Source organism: Lynx canadensis, chromosome B1, assembly GCF_007474595.2.
Source record: "Lynx canadensis isolate LIC74 chromosome B1, mLynCan4.pri.v2, whole genome shotgun sequence".
Taxonomy (NCBI): domain Eukaryota; kingdom Metazoa; phylum Chordata; class Mammalia; order Carnivora; family Felidae; genus Lynx; species Lynx canadensis.
The window spans coordinates 176,737,727-176,758,423 of record NC_044306.2 but is presented as its reverse complement, the minus strand read 5'-3'; positions in this window follow the sequence as shown (position 1 = coordinate 176,758,423).

Sequence of the window (20,697 nt, the reverse complement as noted above, 5' to 3'; positions counted from 1 at the left end):
AAATATGGATATAGCTAATCTATACTATTAGCTTACCATTAGAGATCATACAATATGTAAGACACTGTTCTAAGTGCTTTCCAGACATTAACACATATATTCTTCATAGTAATGCTATAATATGCATCCTATTATTATCCTCATTTTACAAATTAGAGGAATTTGTGAGGTTTGGCTATTATTGAAATTAATTGTGATACTAAGTGATGAGAGTGGGTTTCCATGTGAGCAGTCTGTCTCAACAGAAAGTGCTCTTACCTATCATGATAGATTACTTCTCTCTAGAAACAGAAAGATATTTATGCATCTCCATGCTCAATGTGTGTGTGTGTGTGTATGTGTGCGTATGTGTATGCTTGTAAGAAAAAAAAAAGAAAAAAGAAAAAGTGAAATTGAGAGAAATAAGCAAGATAAAATGAATAAGACTGAAAATCATCGTATACGTAACACAGTTTAGATTTTTCTTTCTCTCCTCTAACTTTGCTTAAGAAATGGTCATTGTTTGAGGGCCACTCTTATTTGAAAAGGACAGAAGACAAGTAGTGAAAACAATGAAATTTCCAGTACTGTGATCAGGAGTCACCTAACCAGGCCTTCATATTAGATGTTGTATTCTCATTTAAATATTCATGTCATAAAACTATACTTCTTCATTTTATTACATGAGGTAAAATTAAGTGGTGCCAAAACTTAGTCACAACACCCAATTATGTGAAGCATTCTTTTTTTTTTTTTAAGTTTTATTAAACTGCTTTAGATTGTGCTTTTTGGTGCCAACTAAAGGCTTTTGAAAACACCAAATTATTTTTTTCCTTATTGAAACAAAATAATACCTAAATTGCCTAAGCAGTTTTATAGACATAACTAAATGTGCAAAGGCCTTCCTGGGGTTGTAACTGTGGGATTCCCATTATAGTCAGCGGGGATCATTGACTTTAACAGGAATCGTGTGGTGAGAGCCTCATGCAACACTTCACAAAATTTGAATTAGGGCTTTTTGATTAAAAAAAAAAAAGAGTCATATTGTGCTTTCAAAAATATACTGGGATTCTTTGTACTTTTTATGCATTGATTTTCTAGATGTATACCATTTTTAGAACATTTTTAGATGATGTAAAATATAAAGCAATTGATTTTTCTCTTTTTTTTCATAAATGTATGTCTTTATATGTAATGAGTATAACATTGTAGTAAAATCAATTCCTATTGAAGCCGATTAGATATCTTGTCAAAACCAAACACGACAAAATACAATAACATACCTTCCTCCGTGAAAGTCATTCAATAACATAAAATAAAGAAAAAATGTAATATAACTGTTTAATGAAACTGAGAAGCACTTACAATATATAAATGATGAGATTATGGCAAATCAGAACATATATATAGATTACTCTAAAACACACACACACACACACACACACACACACACACATCTCACCAGCATTGTAAAATGCTTCAGAACTAATTGACTTATCACTGAGTGATCCACCTGATATAGTAGCAAACATTTATGTAACTGTCTTAACTCCCAAAGCAATTTTGTGAGTAATTTCGTGCATCCCTGTTGCAGTGGAAGAAATGGAAAAAGTTCTATAATTAGTTTAACGCGACACAGTGTGTTCACTTGTGTTCCCCAGAAACAGTCTAAGATGAAGACTCCTACGCCAGGGTTTATAAGAAAACAGTTAAAGGGAGAATCAGAATCTGTACAGAAGAAACAGAACAAGAGAGGGAAAATGCCCAGTGCAGGTGGGCATTTTATGCAAAGTCCCTCAAAGGAAAGTTTCAGCCTGATTCCTCTCTTCTTTCTAGTCATTCCTTTGGGGAATGTGGGGGTATGAATACCCAGAATTCCGGGGTCTTTTTGGATATGAGAAAAGAAAGGCTCACGTTGCTTAAGAGTTGCAATCTCCCCTTTAAAACCAGAAAGCCTACTGAAGTTTGTGCTGCAGGGAGAGAAAAAGACAGATAATGGTAATAAAGAATCGAAGCAGATACAACCAGAATACTAACAATGTCAGCTAAGAAGAGCCAATAAGCAGCAAAACCAAGTTCTTAACCCAGGCATTCCATTCCCAGAGCCCAAATTCTAACAAGAAGAAGAAAAGAGAAGAAGAAGAGGAAGAAGAAGAAGAAGAAGAAGAAGAAGAAGAAGAAGAAGAAAGAAGAAAAGAGAAAAAGGAAAGGAAAGGAAAGGAAATGAAAGGAAAAGAGAAGAGAAGAGAAGAGGAGAGAAGAAAAGAAAAGAAAAGAAAAAAACTACTTAACTACCCTTACTTTAATAACAGACAGGGTTTGTGTGGAGGCAACAGAAAATTCTGTGTCACTTCTTCCACAATTCAAAATGGCTAGGGAGACTGTCATGATTAGCAAACATGCCAGTGTTTCACCTTTGCAACAATCCACAGTATTTTATACAAATGTATTTCTGGATACTGGCGGAGGGATACAAACTTCTTTATGATGTTGCCTTTGGTTATTCATGTGCTAATAATACATTTTAAAATTACTAAATTCCCCACAAATAAGTCTTTATATCCAGTAGAGCTTCTTACTCCCCTTTGTTCTCAAAAACATTAGCTATTCTAGTTTTTTGGGAATTGTATATAAAATTTACTTTTTAAGCTTATTTATTTATTTTGAGAGAAAGAGAGTGTGTGAGAGAGCAGCATGAGCAAGGGAGGGGCAGAGAGAGAGAGAGAGAGAGAGAGAGAGAAAGAGAATCTCAAGGCTTATAGCACAGAGCCTGATGTGGGGCTCAATCTCATAAACCAGGATATCACGACCTGAACCAAAGTCAAGAATTGGACACTTAACCAACTGAGCCATCTTGATGTCCCATGAATTGTATATAAAATTTAGAGTCAACTTCTTTCCAAGTCTATACATATACCCATAAAAGTATACATAAACATGTTATTGGAATAACTTTGATTCTAGGAATCTGTTTTGTAATAATGAAAATAATAATTATACTTAATCTCCCAAATGGAAGCGTATTGTATTGCTACATTTATTTAGTTCATTTTCCTGTATATTTTCTCTGGACTATATTCTCAATAATTATTATTTTTTTGTATCTGTATCTCTTTTGCTATTACAGCCATCCTTTGAATTCTAATCTAATCACTATATTTTACAAAATTAGACATTCATTTTCTCTGCAAAATTTCTCTATCTTGCTTTTAACTCTTTGAGCATAGTGAAAAGTTATACTGAAGCTTGTTTGAAGAATTCCAATAACTGGACCCCAGTTCTTCTGTTTTTGTGGTCTGTTTCTTCCCTTGTGTTTTATTCATGCTATTTTATCTTCTTATATGCCTGGAAATTTTTACAGTATGCCAGATAATGGGATTGTGCAATTCTTTGTAATAAATAATTTCATGTCTAGGATAAATTTCTCTTCTATCAGGAAGAAGTCTATGTGTGTTTATGTATTTACCTTACCCCTGGGCTGAAGCACTTCCGAGTCCCAACCAAAAGTACTAGGTTTCACTGAGTTTCTCTGTAAATGCTTACCTCTTTGGGCCTTTGTCCCTGGAAACTTGGCCAGCATCCTTCAATATAGTCTTATTTCTTGCATGCCTTCAAATGAAATATTGGTATTTATCCATTTTATGTAGTAACATTTAGTGGAAAAATTTGAATAAAATGAAACCAGAAGATGCAGTATTTTGAATTTTTGAGAAAAATAGTGGTGTTAGACCAACTAGCTATCTATTGACAAAGAAAACATAATAATAAAAAGATGTTATCTCACTCTTGTCTTCAACATATATTTCAAGTGAAGCATAGATTTAAATTAAATTCTAAAAATTAACCTAAATGTTTTAGAAAAATACAAGAGTAATACAAAGCTGAAATTAAAAAAAAAATCAAGTATTTGTAAATATCACTAGATATAAATTAGAATCTTTCCTATGATTAAAATATCACAAACCAATTTAAGTTAAAAAGTACTGGAGAAAATATTTGCAAGACATATTAAGAAATACATTAGCAACACCCAAGAGGTCTCCCATTTTGCTCTATTCAATCACTACTCATTCCTTTGTCTCCAAAGGAACTGTGATTCCAACTTATATTACCATAGATTACTGTTGCATGCTTTTGATATTTACATACATAGACTCACACAATATATGTTCTTTTTTTATCTAGCTTCTTTGGTTCAACATGTGAAGTTCATTCAGGTTGTATATGCCTGCCATTTAATGATTATTATCATTTCTACCTGGAGGGATATTTGGTTGAATACTCTAATGAAACTTGTGGTATTTAGCTGATAAATATAAAATAGCTGATATCATAATGAAGTCAACCATTATAAAAATCCCCGAGTTTAGAGTTTCCGGAGTAGAAAAAACATGTGAAATGTTTTCTTCCTTGCAAAGCATATTTTTAACAAATTAGTTTTCAAACATAATATTGAGAATTCCACCTCTCTCTATGATAGAATAAGCTGGAAAAGAATTATCATTTCACCTTAAAGAAGTGGCAAGCTAGACAAAACATAAAAAAGCAACAGTTTTCAGAAACTGGACAATCAGTAATACAGGACATTAAATCCGAAGAGAAGGGAAACAAATGAGATGAGCCATGTAATTGGCTAAGCTAACTGCCTGCCGTTTCCAGGCTGTAGTGCAGGGAGAAGGTACACTAAAAATGACGAGAGGTTCTGCAGAGTTGACAAGATTCAGAACTCACGTAAACCCAGATGTCTAGAGATGGCACAGAGCATCAGAGAGAAGAGAATTGCAGAGAAGGCCCTGGAAGTCCACAGTGTTCCTCTCAACTCTTTGCTGAATACTGAATAGCACTGACACGTGAACAGCATAAATAAAAATGAGGTCAGGGAACGTACCCCTGAATAAGAACAGGTAGAAAAATCCTCAGTGCTCATGGAAGGCTGCAAATACATCAGGTATATAATAGACTGGAAAGACCTCCAAACACAAAATGTAAGTGAAGTCCTCAGTTGGGTGTTGCCTCCAGGACAGCTGCAGATTTTGTCTGATCAGTAAACAAAGCTTACAAGCAAGCTTCTTAAGGATCAAAGCCTTTTCCAGTAACATAGCTGAATTCCAGAACAGAGTTTAATAATATTTAAAAGAATACAAAGTATTCAGTATTCTATAATGTAGAATGCACTGTATCTGGCTTTCAATAAAAAAAAAAATTATCACAGAAGCAAAGTAGTAAGAATATTCAACCCATAATAAGGAAATCAACCAGTCAACAGAAACAGATTTTGGAAAGATAAAGATTTTAGAGGTAGAGGCCAAAGGCATTAAAAAAGCTATTAAAAATACACTACATATGTTCAGGAAGGTGGAGGAAAACATCAGCTTGATAATGAGAGAAATAAAAGACCTAAAAATATACTAATTAATTTCTGGAACTAAAATATATTTTCTGAAATAAAGGAAAAAAAAGCATATTTCAGTAAACATGAAAAGATCCCACATCATGTGTTAGCAGGAAAATGCAAATTAAAACAATGAAATACTACTACAAATCTTTAACAATGGCCAAAATCCAAAATGTTCCAGAAACAGGAATACTCACTCATTGCTGGTGGGGATAAAAAAATGATACAGCCACTTTCAAAGCCAGTTTAGTAGTTTGAAACAAAGCTACGCATACTCAGCAATCACACTCCTTGGTATTTACCCAAAGGATTTGGAAACTTAGGACCAACACACAAAACCTGGCCACAGATGTTTGTAGCAACTTAATGCATTATTTCCCAAAATTGGAAGCATTCAAAATGTCCTTCATTTGTAAAGGAATAAACTGTGATGCATTCAAACAATGGGATATTATTCAGCCCTAAAAAGAAACCAAAGACTCTTTAATTGCTCTCCTGATATAATTTTGAATTATCTCTCATTACTTATGTGATTATAGTTTTTGTCCAAATGGGAACTTTGTAGAATTATAATACTTATTTTTAACTAAAGTTGATATAAACACTTAAAAATGAAAATTAGTATTATGCTATGGTTCTAAATGATGCAGCACATTATGATCTAGTCACATTTGAGATTTTTTTCAGTTCTTTTTATTTAACAAATTATTGCTCCTATCAAACCTCCCCACATTCTCTTTTCTCTTACATGGGTAACTCTGGCTCTCTCTTCAGACAACAATTCAAACATCAATTACAAATAGAATCTTTGTATAACTTTCCACCTCTGTTTAAATTGTTTTCTTTTTGCTCTCTAACAGGGTCTATTTTTTTTTAATTTTTCTAAAAATGTTTATTCATTTTTGAGAGAAAGAAAGAGGCAGAGCGTGAGCAGAGGAGGGGCAGAGAAAAAGAGGGCGATACAGCAACCAAAGCAGGCTCCAGGCTCTGAGCTGTCAGCACAGAGCCCAACGAAGGGCTGAAACTCACAAACTGAGAGATCATGACTGAGCCAAAATCAGGAGCTGGACACTTAAGTGACTGAGCTACCCAACTTACTTTTAATACGAGATATAGATTTGCCTCCTCTGCCTCCATAGCTTTCTTCTTTCTTTTAACTTTTCTACCTATGGAGAAGTCATTTATTTCATTCTCGTATCGCAGGACAAAGAACAGTCTTCTCAGGTGTATACAAAAGACTATAAGGCTATGATATTTTCCATAGGTAGAGTGTTGAGCCTGAGATACTCTGCTTTAAGCCATTTGTCTCTACTCTTGTGTCCATAATTAAATGGATCCCCAAAATGATGTCTGAGGTCAAGGTAGCCATCTGTAGGCTTGTCAAAAACATATGAAGTGACTGATAGGAGTACCCTGCCCAGTTGTGGTCATACTGAATAATGAATAACAACTTTAAATTTATTTTCTTATTTTGGGAAGATTGAAAGTGAACAAAGCATTTATTGTTTTTTCCAAATAAGGCAGATATAGAGATAATACTTGGTATTTCTTCACGCTCATGAGCACAGAATTCATTAAACTTTTTCTTTAAAATAAAATGGGAACTTTATAGAATTCTAAATAAAAATGTAAATTCTAGGGGCGCCTGGGTGGCGCAGTCGGTTAAGCGTCCGACTTCAGCCAGGTCACGATCTCGCGGTCCGTGAGTTCGAGCCCCGCGTCAGGCTCTGGGCTGATGGCTCAGAGCCTGGAGCCTGTTTCCGATTCTGTGTCTCCCTCTCTCTCTGCCCCTCCCCCGTTCATGCTCTGTCTCTCTCTGTCCCAAAAATAAATAAACATTGAAAAAAAAATTAAAAAAAAAAATGTAAATTCTAGGAGTGCCTGGGTGGCTCAGTCAGTTAAGTCTCTGACTTCGGCTCAGGTCATGATCTCACAGTTCGTGGGTTCGAACCTCGCATCAGGCTCTGTGCTGACAGCTCAGAGCCTGGAGCCTGCTTCGGATTCTGTGTCTCCCTCTCTCTGCCCCTCCATGCTCATGCTCTGTCTCTCTCTCTCTCTCAAATAAATAAATAAATATTATTTTTTTAGTATATATTCTAGATGCATTTAATAAGTGTTTCTGATTCAGTTGGTCTTGGGTTCTAGAAATCTGCGTATTTGGGAAGCATCCCTGGGGATAAAGATGTTTGTGTCAGACATGTGAGAAACATTTCTATGACATAAATAGTAAGTTTGCTATAAAACTCTGCAGTGAACTTTAGAAACAGGCAAGTCAGAGTTGGTTCCAGCAGTGGTAGCACAATTAGAGCCACAGCCCATGAAGCTTGCACGCTGGGAGTGGAAACAGTGATCAGGATTGTGGTAATAGCAACATCAGGAAGAGGGATAAGGATGAGGAAGCAATGGATGCCATGTTGGGGAAGCAGCTCCAGTATCATGTCAAGAGGATGACTTCTTCATCTCTTTTATGACGCTCACTGTGAGCACAGTCACAGGCCATCATTAGGCCCTATGGTCAGAATGACAAGAAAATCCAGTGAAAGAATACCAGAAACGTATATGCAAAATCTCTGTGCTTTCATCAGCCAACTAGTTCTACAGTAAAATAAATAAATAAATAAATAAATAATATATGAAAATAAAAATCTAAAAAAAAGTTCTGCTTACAGAGAGTTGTTGACTTCACTTCTGGTACACAAAACTTGCTAATGGGCCACAGATATCAAGGATACATAATCTTATGAAATATTAAGTTTGAGCCTAAAACAGCTTTGTAGAAATTTTAAAACATTACCATTTGTTGGTACTAAAATAACACGCCAAGAAAAGGATGCGATAAAGTGGCATTCATGAGGACAGCAAAAGCTTATACTACTTTAACTGTTGAAGAGTTCTGGAAAGCATAACAAGAATTTGACTATATAGAAGTGCCTCAAACCATATGCTTTGGAAATGCTTTAACAGTTTGGAGAGTCAATCAAAAAAAATAAATTTTAGTTTTATTCAATATAGGTTAAAACTGATGATTACCCTTTCAGTTTTTGTGTTCTTGGTTTTATCAATTTGTTAGAGAGGAGATCAGATTCTAATACACATCATATAGATTTATACATTATTTATGAAAATGTAAAAAAAAAACTGTCTCATTATAAATTTAGCTGAATTTGAGCTTCAATATAATAAAAGTTCTGACTTTGAGTCTCAGTATAATAACAATCCACAAGTAGACCAACTGATAATATCCCTGTACTAAAGCAAAGAAGAGATGATTAACTTTCCTAATGAAGCTCCATTTAGTTATACAAAAAAGCTTGAAGCCCAGAATTCTACTCCTGTCTATATGGCTGTGATGAGTTTTCCTTAGGTGCTTGAAAAACAGCAACAATTTGTGGTTTATTATTTTAAGAAATAATATTGTGTGCATTATTTTAAGAAAGGAATTACATAATTACCAAAAAAATAAAAATGGCCCAGAGCTGGGAAAAAAGGGAGTCTCTTGTTTCAAATTTGACATTCCTAGAAACATCATGAATTTTTCTCAGGAAGCTTCATGGCTTTCACCAATTCATGTCTTCACTTGTGGAGCTCTCGCTTGTTGAGAATGATTTAGGCAGATTCCAATAATAACTTAGGATATTAAACTATTCAAGATTTAGTGTGTTTTGAAGCACTGGAACCTCACAATCTACTGGTCTTCTTTGAAGATGAGAACTATGAATAGGTATGACTCTACTTGAGAAATATTCTTATGTGACTATGAAAGGATGCTGAATAAAGAAGGTATTATCACAGTAGATCCCTAGGCATGTGGTTGGTTAAACATTTTAAGGCAGGCAATAACAGAAGTTTAAGATGAATCAACCCATCTGTACTACAGAAAAGCAGCTAGAACAAAATAGGCAAGTTAATATGAAAAAGAAAAGAACAAAAAAAGAGGTTGGTCACAGAATCTTAGGGATACACAAAAACTGCTAAATCAAAAATAAAGTACCCATGCTGTTGTTCCTGTAAAACAGGACCTGCAGAATCAGGCAGGATGGGGTTATCGAGACTGAAGCTGCAGGAAACAAAGATGAAGTTAAGCAAAGAAGCTGATTTTGAAGAAGAGAGATTCCCCAAAAGAAAATGATGACGGTAATAGCAGATGATATAGAACAAGATGAAAACAAATCAAAGACGAGCAACAAAGTGGCAAGAAGGGCATCAAAGTATATAAGGGAAGGAGAGTGTTTTATTGAAAATCAAATCAAAGATAACACCCTGTTTACTGTCTGCACTCTACTAAGAAAAAACAAAAATGGCGGTAGCTATAAATCACAGTTACAAAGGAGCAGATTAATATCCAGGCTGTTGAACGTGTATATAGAGTATATAAAGTAGAGATAAAACTGGAGTTTTCTTCAGGAAAATATGGAAATTGTCAATAGAGAAAATCACAATGATGGGATATAAAAGTAGGGAGACAAGGGTGAGAATGACCACTTTGAAGATAGCTTTCAGAAGGAAGAATTGTAGGTACACGTACGCGTTTCAAAATGTTGCTGGTTGGGAAGTGTATGATAATCCAGAGACAAAACAAAATGAGATGTGAAGGAAGGTATTAGTTTCTTTATCAGAAATGTTTACAACAAATAAATTAGGCAGCAGAGGTGTCCTAGTGAAATCTGAAGAATGCTTAAGGCTTATAAAAGCTTTTCAAGTGTGGTATGATATATTTTTTTGATCGTCCCATGATGAAAAATCCTTTTCTTATAAACGTCCAGAAGTGTGGCCTGTGTGTTGTCTAATTTCACTAAAGTTTTCAGCAAAGGAAGTACATAAGAAGCAATCTACAAATGAGCAACTATTTGCATTCTGCTTTGTTTTAGCAAAAATTAAGATAAGATAAATACCTCAAGTATGTTTTCACTAACATCTGCTCAAATTTTAATTTCTTCACAAGCTCTGTTATTTATTTGATTTGTATTTTGCAGAATCTTTTTAACAAGAATATGTATTACAGCCCCATTCATAGTTTTACATTTTTTTTAACCTATCATAGCCATAAATTAGCGATCTCTCTTATTTTACACAATTTGGAGAGCTACGTTTTGGAACTTGCCTTTTTTATAATTACCCAGAATTATACAAATCATGAAAATAACTCTTAATAAAGTCAAAAAGCTTCTATTTCAGCAAATCAAAACAAGATCTAATTCTTTTTTTTTTTTTAATTTTTTTTTTCAACGTTTATTTATTTTTGGGACAGAGAGAGACAGAGCATGAACGGGGGAGGGGCAGAGAGAGAGGGAGACACAGAATCGGAAACAGGCTCCAGGCTCTGAGCCGTCAGCCCAGAGCCTGACGCGGGGCTCGAACTCACGGACCGTGAGATCGTGACCTGGCTGAAGTCGGACGCTTAACGACTGCGCCACCCAGGCGCCCCGATCTAATTCTTTTTATAAGCTACATGAATAAGCAACTATGGGAAAAGATCTGATGTTGGTGGCTTATAAGTTATTTCACCTTTTTATTAAAAGTACACTCTAAAAGCTGAAGTGTACTATTAGCTTTTAGTATATGCCACTTTCGGAAACCCTTTTAAGGAAAAAATACAGCATACAAAAGAAGTATTTTGAAGTTTGGCTTTCATTTGAATTGCTATCAAAAATAGATGTTTGTCTTGACTTATATATATACTGGAATCTTTTGCTTAAAAAGAAAGAATATAAATAGAAAAATCAACTATACTCTTTTCCAAATTGAAACATTTATAACATTGTATTAAGGAAGGGTTCTCCAGAGCAACAGAGCCAACTGGATGTGGACATGTATATAAAGAAATTGTTTATAAGGATCTGACACCTGTGACCTCGGAGGCTGTTAAGTCCCAATACCTGCAGGGTGAACTGGCAAGCTGGAGATCCATGAAAAACAATGGCTTAGTTCCCGTCCAGGTCCAAAGGCCTGAAGACAAGGAGGACTGATGTTGCTGTTCTAGTCCAAGGGCCAGCAGACTCAGAAAGAGATGATGTTTCAGTTCAAGTCAAAGGCAAGGGGGAAAAAAAAATGTCCCAGTCCAACGTCCATAGGGCAAGAATTCTGTTACCTGGGGAAGGGTCAGAGTTTTTGTTCCACCCAAGCCTTCAACTGACTAGATGAAGCCCACCCACATTATGAAGGGCAATCTACTTAGTCAGTCTACACATTTAAATGTTGATTTCATCCACAAATGCCCTCACAGAAACACTCAGACTAATGTTTGACCAAAAATCAATCATGATGACACATAAAATTTACCTTAGCAAACTGTGCTAGTGTTTCTATATATTATAGAAAACACATGTGCAGGACAGAGTATAACAGTGCAGTCTGTAAGTACACTGGTTATAGAAAATACTTATGCAAATGTGTCACTGATATAAGATTAATGTTAATTAATTATTGTTTAATCTTGAGAAGCCATAAATCTACAATAGTATAGAATTGATTGGGACATGTTGATCCATAGGAATATTATTATTTTGTCCCAGAACCACCCAGGCCGAAGTATTATAATAGAATATAAGTTTGTAACCTTGTTTACTTAAACATTGGGCATTTTACATTCAAATTTACCACTGAATTTTGTTGCTGAAGCTGAAAATATAATTTAAAAATGGAAAAAAAAATGGAGGGAGTTCTGTGAAATCTATTTAAAATTAGAAAAAAAAAGGGTGCCTTAGTGGCTCAGTCGGTTGTGTCTGACTCTTGATTTCAGCTCAGGTCATGTCTCATGGTTTGTGGGCTCAAGGCTCTGAGCTCACAGCATAGAACCTGCTTGGGATTTTCTCTTTCTCCTTCTCTCTGCCCCTCCCCACCCACTCCCTCTCTCAAAATAAAATAAACTTAAAAAAATAAAAAAAATTCTCTTAATTTAGAAAAAAAAGAATATAATGAATTGCAATTTGAAGAAAAAACTGAAAAATATTTCAAATCACATAATCCAGGTAATATTTTTATTTATTAACCACTCAGCATATCTATGTATCTATCTATCTAATTTTTTTACTTCATATTCTGATGGTATCTTTACATAATTAATATTTGGTAATGTTTGTATAGAGATAATAGAAAGATAGCTTATATTTTTCTTTGGCATGGCTGATCAAATCTGTTCTTTTATTTGTTCTAATTCTGTGGTACGGTATTATCATGTATATATTTAGTATTGTCATATCTAGGAGGCTTTCTATAACTTTCTCTCAAAATGCTGCCTTTCAAATTTAGGAAAAATAATTTAAAAGAATTTGCATACAGAAATATCTTACTCTAAAAACAAAAGCTCACCTCTGATTGGCATTTGTTCTGTACCAAATGCCAAGGATACAATAATAATTTAGAAAATATCGTGCTGGACATAATATTCATTACCCAGTGGAAATACATAATTTTTGTCCCACAGTTACTTTATTTTATGGTAACTAGGGGTGGCGTATAACAAAGTATTTTAATATAATGGGTTACTTAGGGCTTTGTAAGATAAACAGCTAGAATTCAAAACAAAGCAACTAAAACTATGTTATAAGAGGTGAAAAAAATCCATAAGCCTTTGTTCAAGAAGTCTCAATTGGTTCGGCATAAGCAGAAAATTGAATTTCTAAATTGGTTTTGGTTTCATACTTTTTTGTCCTTTGAACTCTCTCAGGACCTAAAATATAATGCAGTGATTGAAATATTCTGGACCTAATATAATAGACCACTGTTGTATATACGAACAGGTTTTCAGCTTTTGGAAATAAGTAGATAAGTTACCTGGAGAAATGCTCTAGGATAATAACACTGTATTTTCTAACTTGTGGCATAAAATATATGTTAAAGGTTATTTTCAAATATATTGTTGATTCAGAAAGAAAGCAAGAGAATCAAGAATGCATGTAAGTAAGCTTGCATCAGAGTGAGGATTGGACTTGAACTAGAACCTATAGAATATGTCTATCCACTGCAAGTTAGAGTGTTAACTTTTTTGAATTGTACTTTCAGAAAACAGGAGACACCTCTGAGACTTACCCAGAGTAATATAGATTCCCTTCAGGGAGTATCCTAGAAAAATCCTGTCCTTCAGAATGGACAGAGAATACTTCAGTGTCTTAATCTTGGCTTCAAGTAGAAGGACGAAGTATAAATTCAACAAAAAGAGAACAAAACTTCCCTCTTGCTATTCTTAAATAGAAGCACACATTTTCATGGGTTTAAGTCTATATTTAATTATATATTTATGATTAAAATAATAACTATAATAAAAAATGGCAACAATCAAGCAACCTAAGATTTTGACCTAAACTTTAATATAGTACCTTAGTGCTTGGTACAAGCACACATCAAATCATTTCTGGAGAAAAATAGTTTAAAATCAGTCTTATAAAAATGCCACAGGTAATATCAAAAATAATATGAATAGGGGATTTTCAAATATCACTGAACACATTCAGAAACAACCATGGTTGTTGATAAAGAATAAAACCTCAGTGTATAGTGAGGACAGATTTCCTAACTTGATAGAGCTGAAGTTATTATTCTGAAGTCAGAAAAGCATATTAAAGATCCAGAAACTGTGAAATCTGGATTAGTATAAATGGGGAAGAGTATAAAATCCGGCATTTATCTAATTGGAGCTTCAGGAAAAACAGTTTAAAGAAGAATGAAGAAAATGTAATAATCCACAAAAGAGTAGCAAAGATATTTCTGGAATTAATCAGTGAGAGCTGTTAAGAGATTCAGACAGTCCAAATGTCCCTAATAGGAAAATGCAACACGCATTCACACTCACACCCAGACTTCCACTCATAACGTTCATCCAGTTTACAAAAAGATTGGAAGGTATCTATGCCAGGTTCAATTCAAACAGTGTTTCATAGGAATATCTTCTCTAAACCTCCATGCCATACAAGTTCTCCCTGCTGAATTTCATACCATCATAAGCACTGTTGCAGCACTTGCTGTAATTGCTTATGCATCTTTCTATTATTATTTCTCAGTCGACTATTTCTTCTTCTAAACTATAAAGTAGAGGAGAACAGCCATTGAGTCTATTTTCCTTATCATTTCATTCCCAGAGCCTAGCACAGAGCCTGACACATAGCAAGTATTCAAAATTATATGCATTAAGTTAATGACAAAAATTTGATAAGGAAGGTTTTTTTTGGAAAAAATGAATATTTAATATGAGGTATTTTTATGCTTTTATTGCTTCTGCATTTGACACAGGTTATGCTTCTACTATGCCATGATCACATGCTCCTTTCATTTAATGTTCTTGAATTCAGTATTATTATCCACATGACATGTATGAGGAACAGTGAAGTTTAAGAAACTTTCTGAAGGGTAAATAGTCAATACGTCAAAGAAAGATGGTGTTTAAAACTTGAATCTATTATTTCCATTTACTATCTATTGCCATGATGTACAAACAACCAGAAAACTCATGGACATACATCAATAAGCATTTATCCAGTTCTCCTTGCCATGGATTGGCTGAAAGTTAGTTGATCTAGTTTGGGGACATCTGTGGATTCTGTTGAGTACAGCCAAACTCACTTATGCTTTAGTAGTAGAGTAGGGGTGGGCTAATCCAGATGGATTCTTCCAGGGAGCTGGTAAAAACTCTGTTCTGCCTATTATCCTTCTTTGGAGAATATCTGACTATGTCTTTTTATAATGGTGGCAGAGAGTCACATAACAGCTAAAGGATGATAGAACATGTTACCCCAAAATATGTATCTTTGACATAAAGATTATTTTGAGAAACTGCATAAGAGAAATTCTGAAAACAAATTAAATTTAAACCTTTGTAAGAAACATTTGTGTTTATAAGGGAAATCACCATTTGCGTGTGTCTCCATCTCTACACCAGTGAGGATTTCCAAATCATAACAAATATACCTTTTTTTTTTTTAGTGTGTTTTCCTTGGTAACTTCCAATAACTGACCTCCCACTGCTCCTGTCCCCCCTAACACCTTTCTTTTATCTTTAAGAGAAGGTGGTATTTAAGGTGGTGACTTGGGCCACTTTGGGGAGTATAATTCCGTTTCCCTAGGTATCTCCCATATATATAGGAAGCATATATGTTATATAACTTCTGCTTGTTTTTCTCCCATTTATTTTTTAGTGCAGGGTAGAGGGAAAATTCATTCTTCCTTCATAATTGTTTTCCAAAGACATTTATTTTTTATTTTTTTTTTTATTTATTTTTTTTTATATTTTATTTTATTTTTTTTTTTTTTTTTTTTGAAATTTATTGACAAATTGGTTTCCATACAACACCCAGTGCTCCTCCCAAAAGGTGCCCTCCTCAATACCCATCACCCACCCTCCCCTCCCTCCCACCCCCCATCAACCCTCAGTTTGTTCTCAGTTTTTAACAGTCTCTTATGCTTTGGCTCTCTCCCACTCTAACCTCTTTTTTTTTTTTTTCCTTCCCCTCCCCCATGGGTTCCTGTTAAGTTTCTCAGAATCCACATAAGAGTGAAACCATATGGTATCTGTCTTTCTCTGTATGGCTTATTTCACTTAGCATTACACTCTCCAGTTCCATCCACGTTGCTACAAAGGGCCATATTTCATTTTTTCTCATTGCCACATAATATTCCATTGTGTATATAAACCACAATTTCTTTATCCATTCATCAGTTAATGGACATTTAGGCTCTTTCCATAATTTGGCTATTGTTGAGAGTGCTGCTATGAACATTGGGGTACAAGTGCCCCTATGCATCAGTACTCCTGTATCCCTTGGATAAATTCCTAGCAGTGCTATTGCTGGGTCATACGGTAGGTCTATTTTTAATTTTCTGAGGAACCTCCACACTGCTTTCCAGAGCGGCTGCACCAATTTGCATTCCCACCAACAGTGCAAGAGGGTTCCCGTTTCTCCACATCCTCCCAGCATCTATAGTCTCCTGATTTGTTCATTTTGGCCACTCTGACTGGTGTGAGGTGATACCTGAGTGTGGTTTTGATTTGTATTTCCCTGATAAGGAGCGACGCTGAACATCTTTTCATGTGCCTGTTGGCCATCTGGATGTCTTCTTTAGAGAAGTGTCTATTCATGTTTTCTGCCCATTTCTTCACTGGGTTATTTGTTTTTCGGGTGTGGAGTTTGGTGAGCTCTTTATAGATTTTAGATACTAGCCCTTTGTCCGATATGTCATTTGCAAATATCTTTTCCCATTCCGTTGGTTGCCTTTTAGTTTTGTTGGTTGTTTCCTTTGCTGTGCAGAAGCTTTTTATCTTCATAAGGTCCCAGTAATTCACTTTTGCTTTTAATTCCCTTGCCTTTGGGGATGTGTCGAGTAAGAGATTGCTACGGCTGAGGTCAGAGAGGTCTTTTCCTGCTTTCTCCTCTAAGGTTCTGATGGTTTCCTGTCTCACATTTAGGTCCTTTATCCATTTTGAGTTTATTTTTGTAAATGGTGTGAGAAAGTGGTCTAGTTTCAACCTTCTGCATGTTGCTCTCCAGTTCTCCCAGCACCATTTGTTAAAGAGGCTGTCTTTTTTCCATTGGATGTTCTTTCCTGCTTTGTCAAAGATGAGTTGGCCATACGTTTGTGGGTCTAGTTCTGGGGTTTCTATTCTATTCCATTGGTCTGTGTGTCTGTTTTTGTGCCAATACCATGCTGTCTTGATGATGACAGCTTTGTAGTAGAGGCTAAAGTCTGGGATTGTGATGCCTCCTGCTTTGGTCTTCTTCTTCAAAATTCCTTTGGCTATTCGGGGCCTTTTGTGGTTCCATATGAATTTTAGGATTGCTTGTTCTAGTTTCGAGAAGAATGCTGGTGCAATTTTGATTGGGATTGCATTGAATGTGTAGATAGCTTTGGGTAGTATTGACATTTTGACAATATTTATTTTTCCAATCCATGAGCAGGGAATGTCTTTCCATTTCTTTAAGTCTTCTTCAATTACCTTCATAAGCTTTCTATAGTTTTCAGCATACAGATCCTTTACATCTTTGGTTAGATTTATTCCTAGGTATTTTATGCTTCTTGGTGCAATTGTGAATGGGATCAGTTTCTTTATTTGTCTTTCTGTTGCTTCATTGTTAGTGTATAAGAATGCAACTGATTTCTGTACATTGATTTTGTATCCTGCAACTTTGCTGAATTCATGTATCAGTTCTAGCAGACTTTTGGTGGAGTCTATCGGATTTTCCATGTATAATATCATGTCATCTGCAAAAAGCGAACGCTTGACTTCATCTTTGCCAATTTTGATGCCTTTGATTTCCTTTTGTTGTCTGATTGCTGATGCTAGAACTTCCAGCACTATGTTAAACAACAGCGGTGAGAGTGGGCATCCCTGTCGTGTTCCTGATCTCAGGGAAAAAGCTCTCAGTTTTTCCCCGTTGAGGATGATGTTAGCTGTGGGCTTTTCATAAATGGCTTTTATGATCTTTAAGTATGTTCCTTCTATCCCGACTTTCTCAAGGGTTTTTATTAAGAAAGCGTACTGGATTTTGTCAAAGGCCTTTTCTGCATCGATTGACAGGATCATATGGTTCTTCTCTTTTTTTGTTAATGTGATGTATCACGTTGATTGATTTGCGAATGTTGAACCAGCCCTGCATCCCAGGAATGAATCCCACTTGATCATGGTGAATAATTCTTTTTATATGCTGTTGAATTCGATTTGCTAGTATCTTATTGAGAATTTTTGCATCCATATTCATCAGGGATATTGGCCTGTAGTTCTCTTTTTTTACTGGGTCTCTGTCTGGTTTAGGAATCAAAGTAATACTGGCTTCATAGAATGAGTCTGGAAGTTTTCCTTCCCTTTCTATTTCTTGGAATAGCTTGAGAAGGATAGGTATTATCTCTGCTTTAAATGTCTGGTAGAACTCCCCTGGGAAGCCATCTGGTCCTGGACTCTTATTTGTTGGGAGATTTTTGATAACCGATTCAATTTCTTCGCTGGTTATGGGTCTGTTCAAGCTTTCTCTTTCCTCCTGATTGAGTTTTGGAAGAGTGTGGGTGTTCAGGAATGTGTCCATTTCTTCCAGGTTGTCCAATTTGTTGGCATATAATTTTTCATAGTATTCCCTGATAATTGTTTGTATCTCTGAGGGATTGGTTGTAATAATTCCATTTTCATTCATGATTTTATCTATTTGGGTCATCTCCCTTTTCTTTTTGAGAAGCCTGGCTAGAGGTTTGTCAATTTTGTTTATTTTTTCAAAAAACCAACTCTTGGTTTCGTTGATCTGCTCTACAGTTTTTTTAGATTCTATATTGTTTATTTCTGCTCTGATCTTTATTATTTCTCTTCTTCTGCTGGGTTTAGGCTGCCTTTGCTGTTCTGCTTCTATTTCCTTTAGGTGTGCTGTTAGATTTTGTATTTGGGATTTTTCTTGTTTCTTGAGATAGGCCTGGATTGCAATGTATTTTCCTCTCAGGACTGCCTTCGCTGCGTCCCAAAGCGTTTGGATTGTTGTATTTTCATTTTCGTTTGTTTCCATATATTTTTTGATTTCTTCTCTAATTGCCTGGTTGACCCACTCATTCGTTAGTAGGGTGTTCTTTAACCTCCACGCTTTTGGAGGTTTTCCAGACTTTTTCCTGTGGTTGATTTCAAGCTTCATAGCATTGTGGTCTGAAAGTATGCATGGTATAATTTCAATTCTTGTAAACTTATGAAGGGCTGTTTTGTGACCCAGTATATGATCTATCTTGGAGGATGTTCCATGTGCACTCGAGAAGAAAGTATATTCTGTTGCTTTGGGATGCAGAGTTCTAAATATATCTGTCAAGTCCATCTGATCCAATGTCTCATTCAGGGCCCTTGTTTCTTTATTGACTGTGTGTCTAGATGATCTATCCATTTCTGTAAGTGGGGTGTTAAAGTCCCCTGCAATTACCACATTCTTATCAATAAGGTTGCTTCTGTTTATGAGTAATTGTTTTATATACTTGGGGGCTCCGGTATTCGGCGCATAGACATTGATAATTGTTAGCTCTTCCTGATGGATAGACCCTGTAACTATTATATAATGTCCTTCTTCATCTCTTGTTACAGCCTTTAATTTAAAGTCTAGTTTGTCTGATATAAGTATGGCTACTCCCGCTTTCTTTTGGCTTCCAGTAGCATGATAAATAGTTCTCCATCCCCTCACTCTGAATCTAAAGGTGTCCTCAGGTCTAAAATGAGTCTCTTGTAGACAGCAAATAGATGGGTCTTGTTTTTTTATCCATTCTGATACCCTATGTCTTTTGGTTGGCGCATTTAATCCGTTTACATTCAGTGTTATTATAGAAAGATACGGGTTTAGAGTCATTGTGATGTCTGTATGTTTTATGCTTGTAGTGATGTCTCTGGTACTTTGTCTCACAGGGTCCCCCTTAGGATCTCTTGTAGGGCTGGTTTAGTGGTGACAAATTCCTTCAGTTTTTGTTTGTTTGGGAAGACCTTTATCTCTCCTTCTATTCTAAATGACAGACTTGCTGGATAAAGGATTCTCGGCTGCATATTTTAACTGTCTAGCACCCTGAAAACCTCGTGCCAATTCTTTCTGGCCTGCCAAGTTTCAAAAGAGAGATCAGTCACGAGTCTTATAGGTCTCCCTTTATATGTGAGGGCACGTTTACCCCTTGCTGCTTTCAGAATTTTCTCTTTATCCTTGTATTTTGCCAGTTTCACTATGATATGTCGTGCAGAAGATCGATTCAAGTTACGTCTGAAGGGAGTTCTCTGTGCCTCTTGGATTTCAATGCCTTTTTCCTTCCCCAGTTCAGGGAAGTTCTCAGCTATTATTTCTTCAAGTACCCCTTCAGCACCTTTCCCTCTCTCTTCCTCCTCTGGAATACCAATTATGCGTATATTATTTCTTTTTAGTGTATCACTTAGTTCTCTAATTTTCCCCTCATACTCCTGGATTTTTTTATCTCTCTTTTTCTCAGCTTCCTCTTTTTCCATAACTTTATCTTCTAGTTCACCTATTCTCTCCTCTGCCTCTTCCATCCGAGCCGTGGTGGTTTGCATTTTGTTTTGCATTTCCTTTAAAGCGTTTTTCAGCTCCTCGTGACTGTTCCTTAGTCCCTTGATCTCTGTAGCAAGAGATTCTCTGCTGTCCTGTATACTGTTTTCCAGCCCAGCGATTAATTTTATGACTATTATTCTAAATTCACTTTCTGTTATATTATTTAAATCCTTTTTGATCAGCTCATTAGCTGTTGTTATTTCCTGGAGATTCTTCTGAGGGGAATTCTTCCGCTTGGTCATTTTGGATAGTCCCTGGTGTGGTGAGGACCTGCAGGGCACTTCCCCTGTGCTGTGGTGTATAACTGGAGTTGGTGGGCGGGGCCGCAGTGAG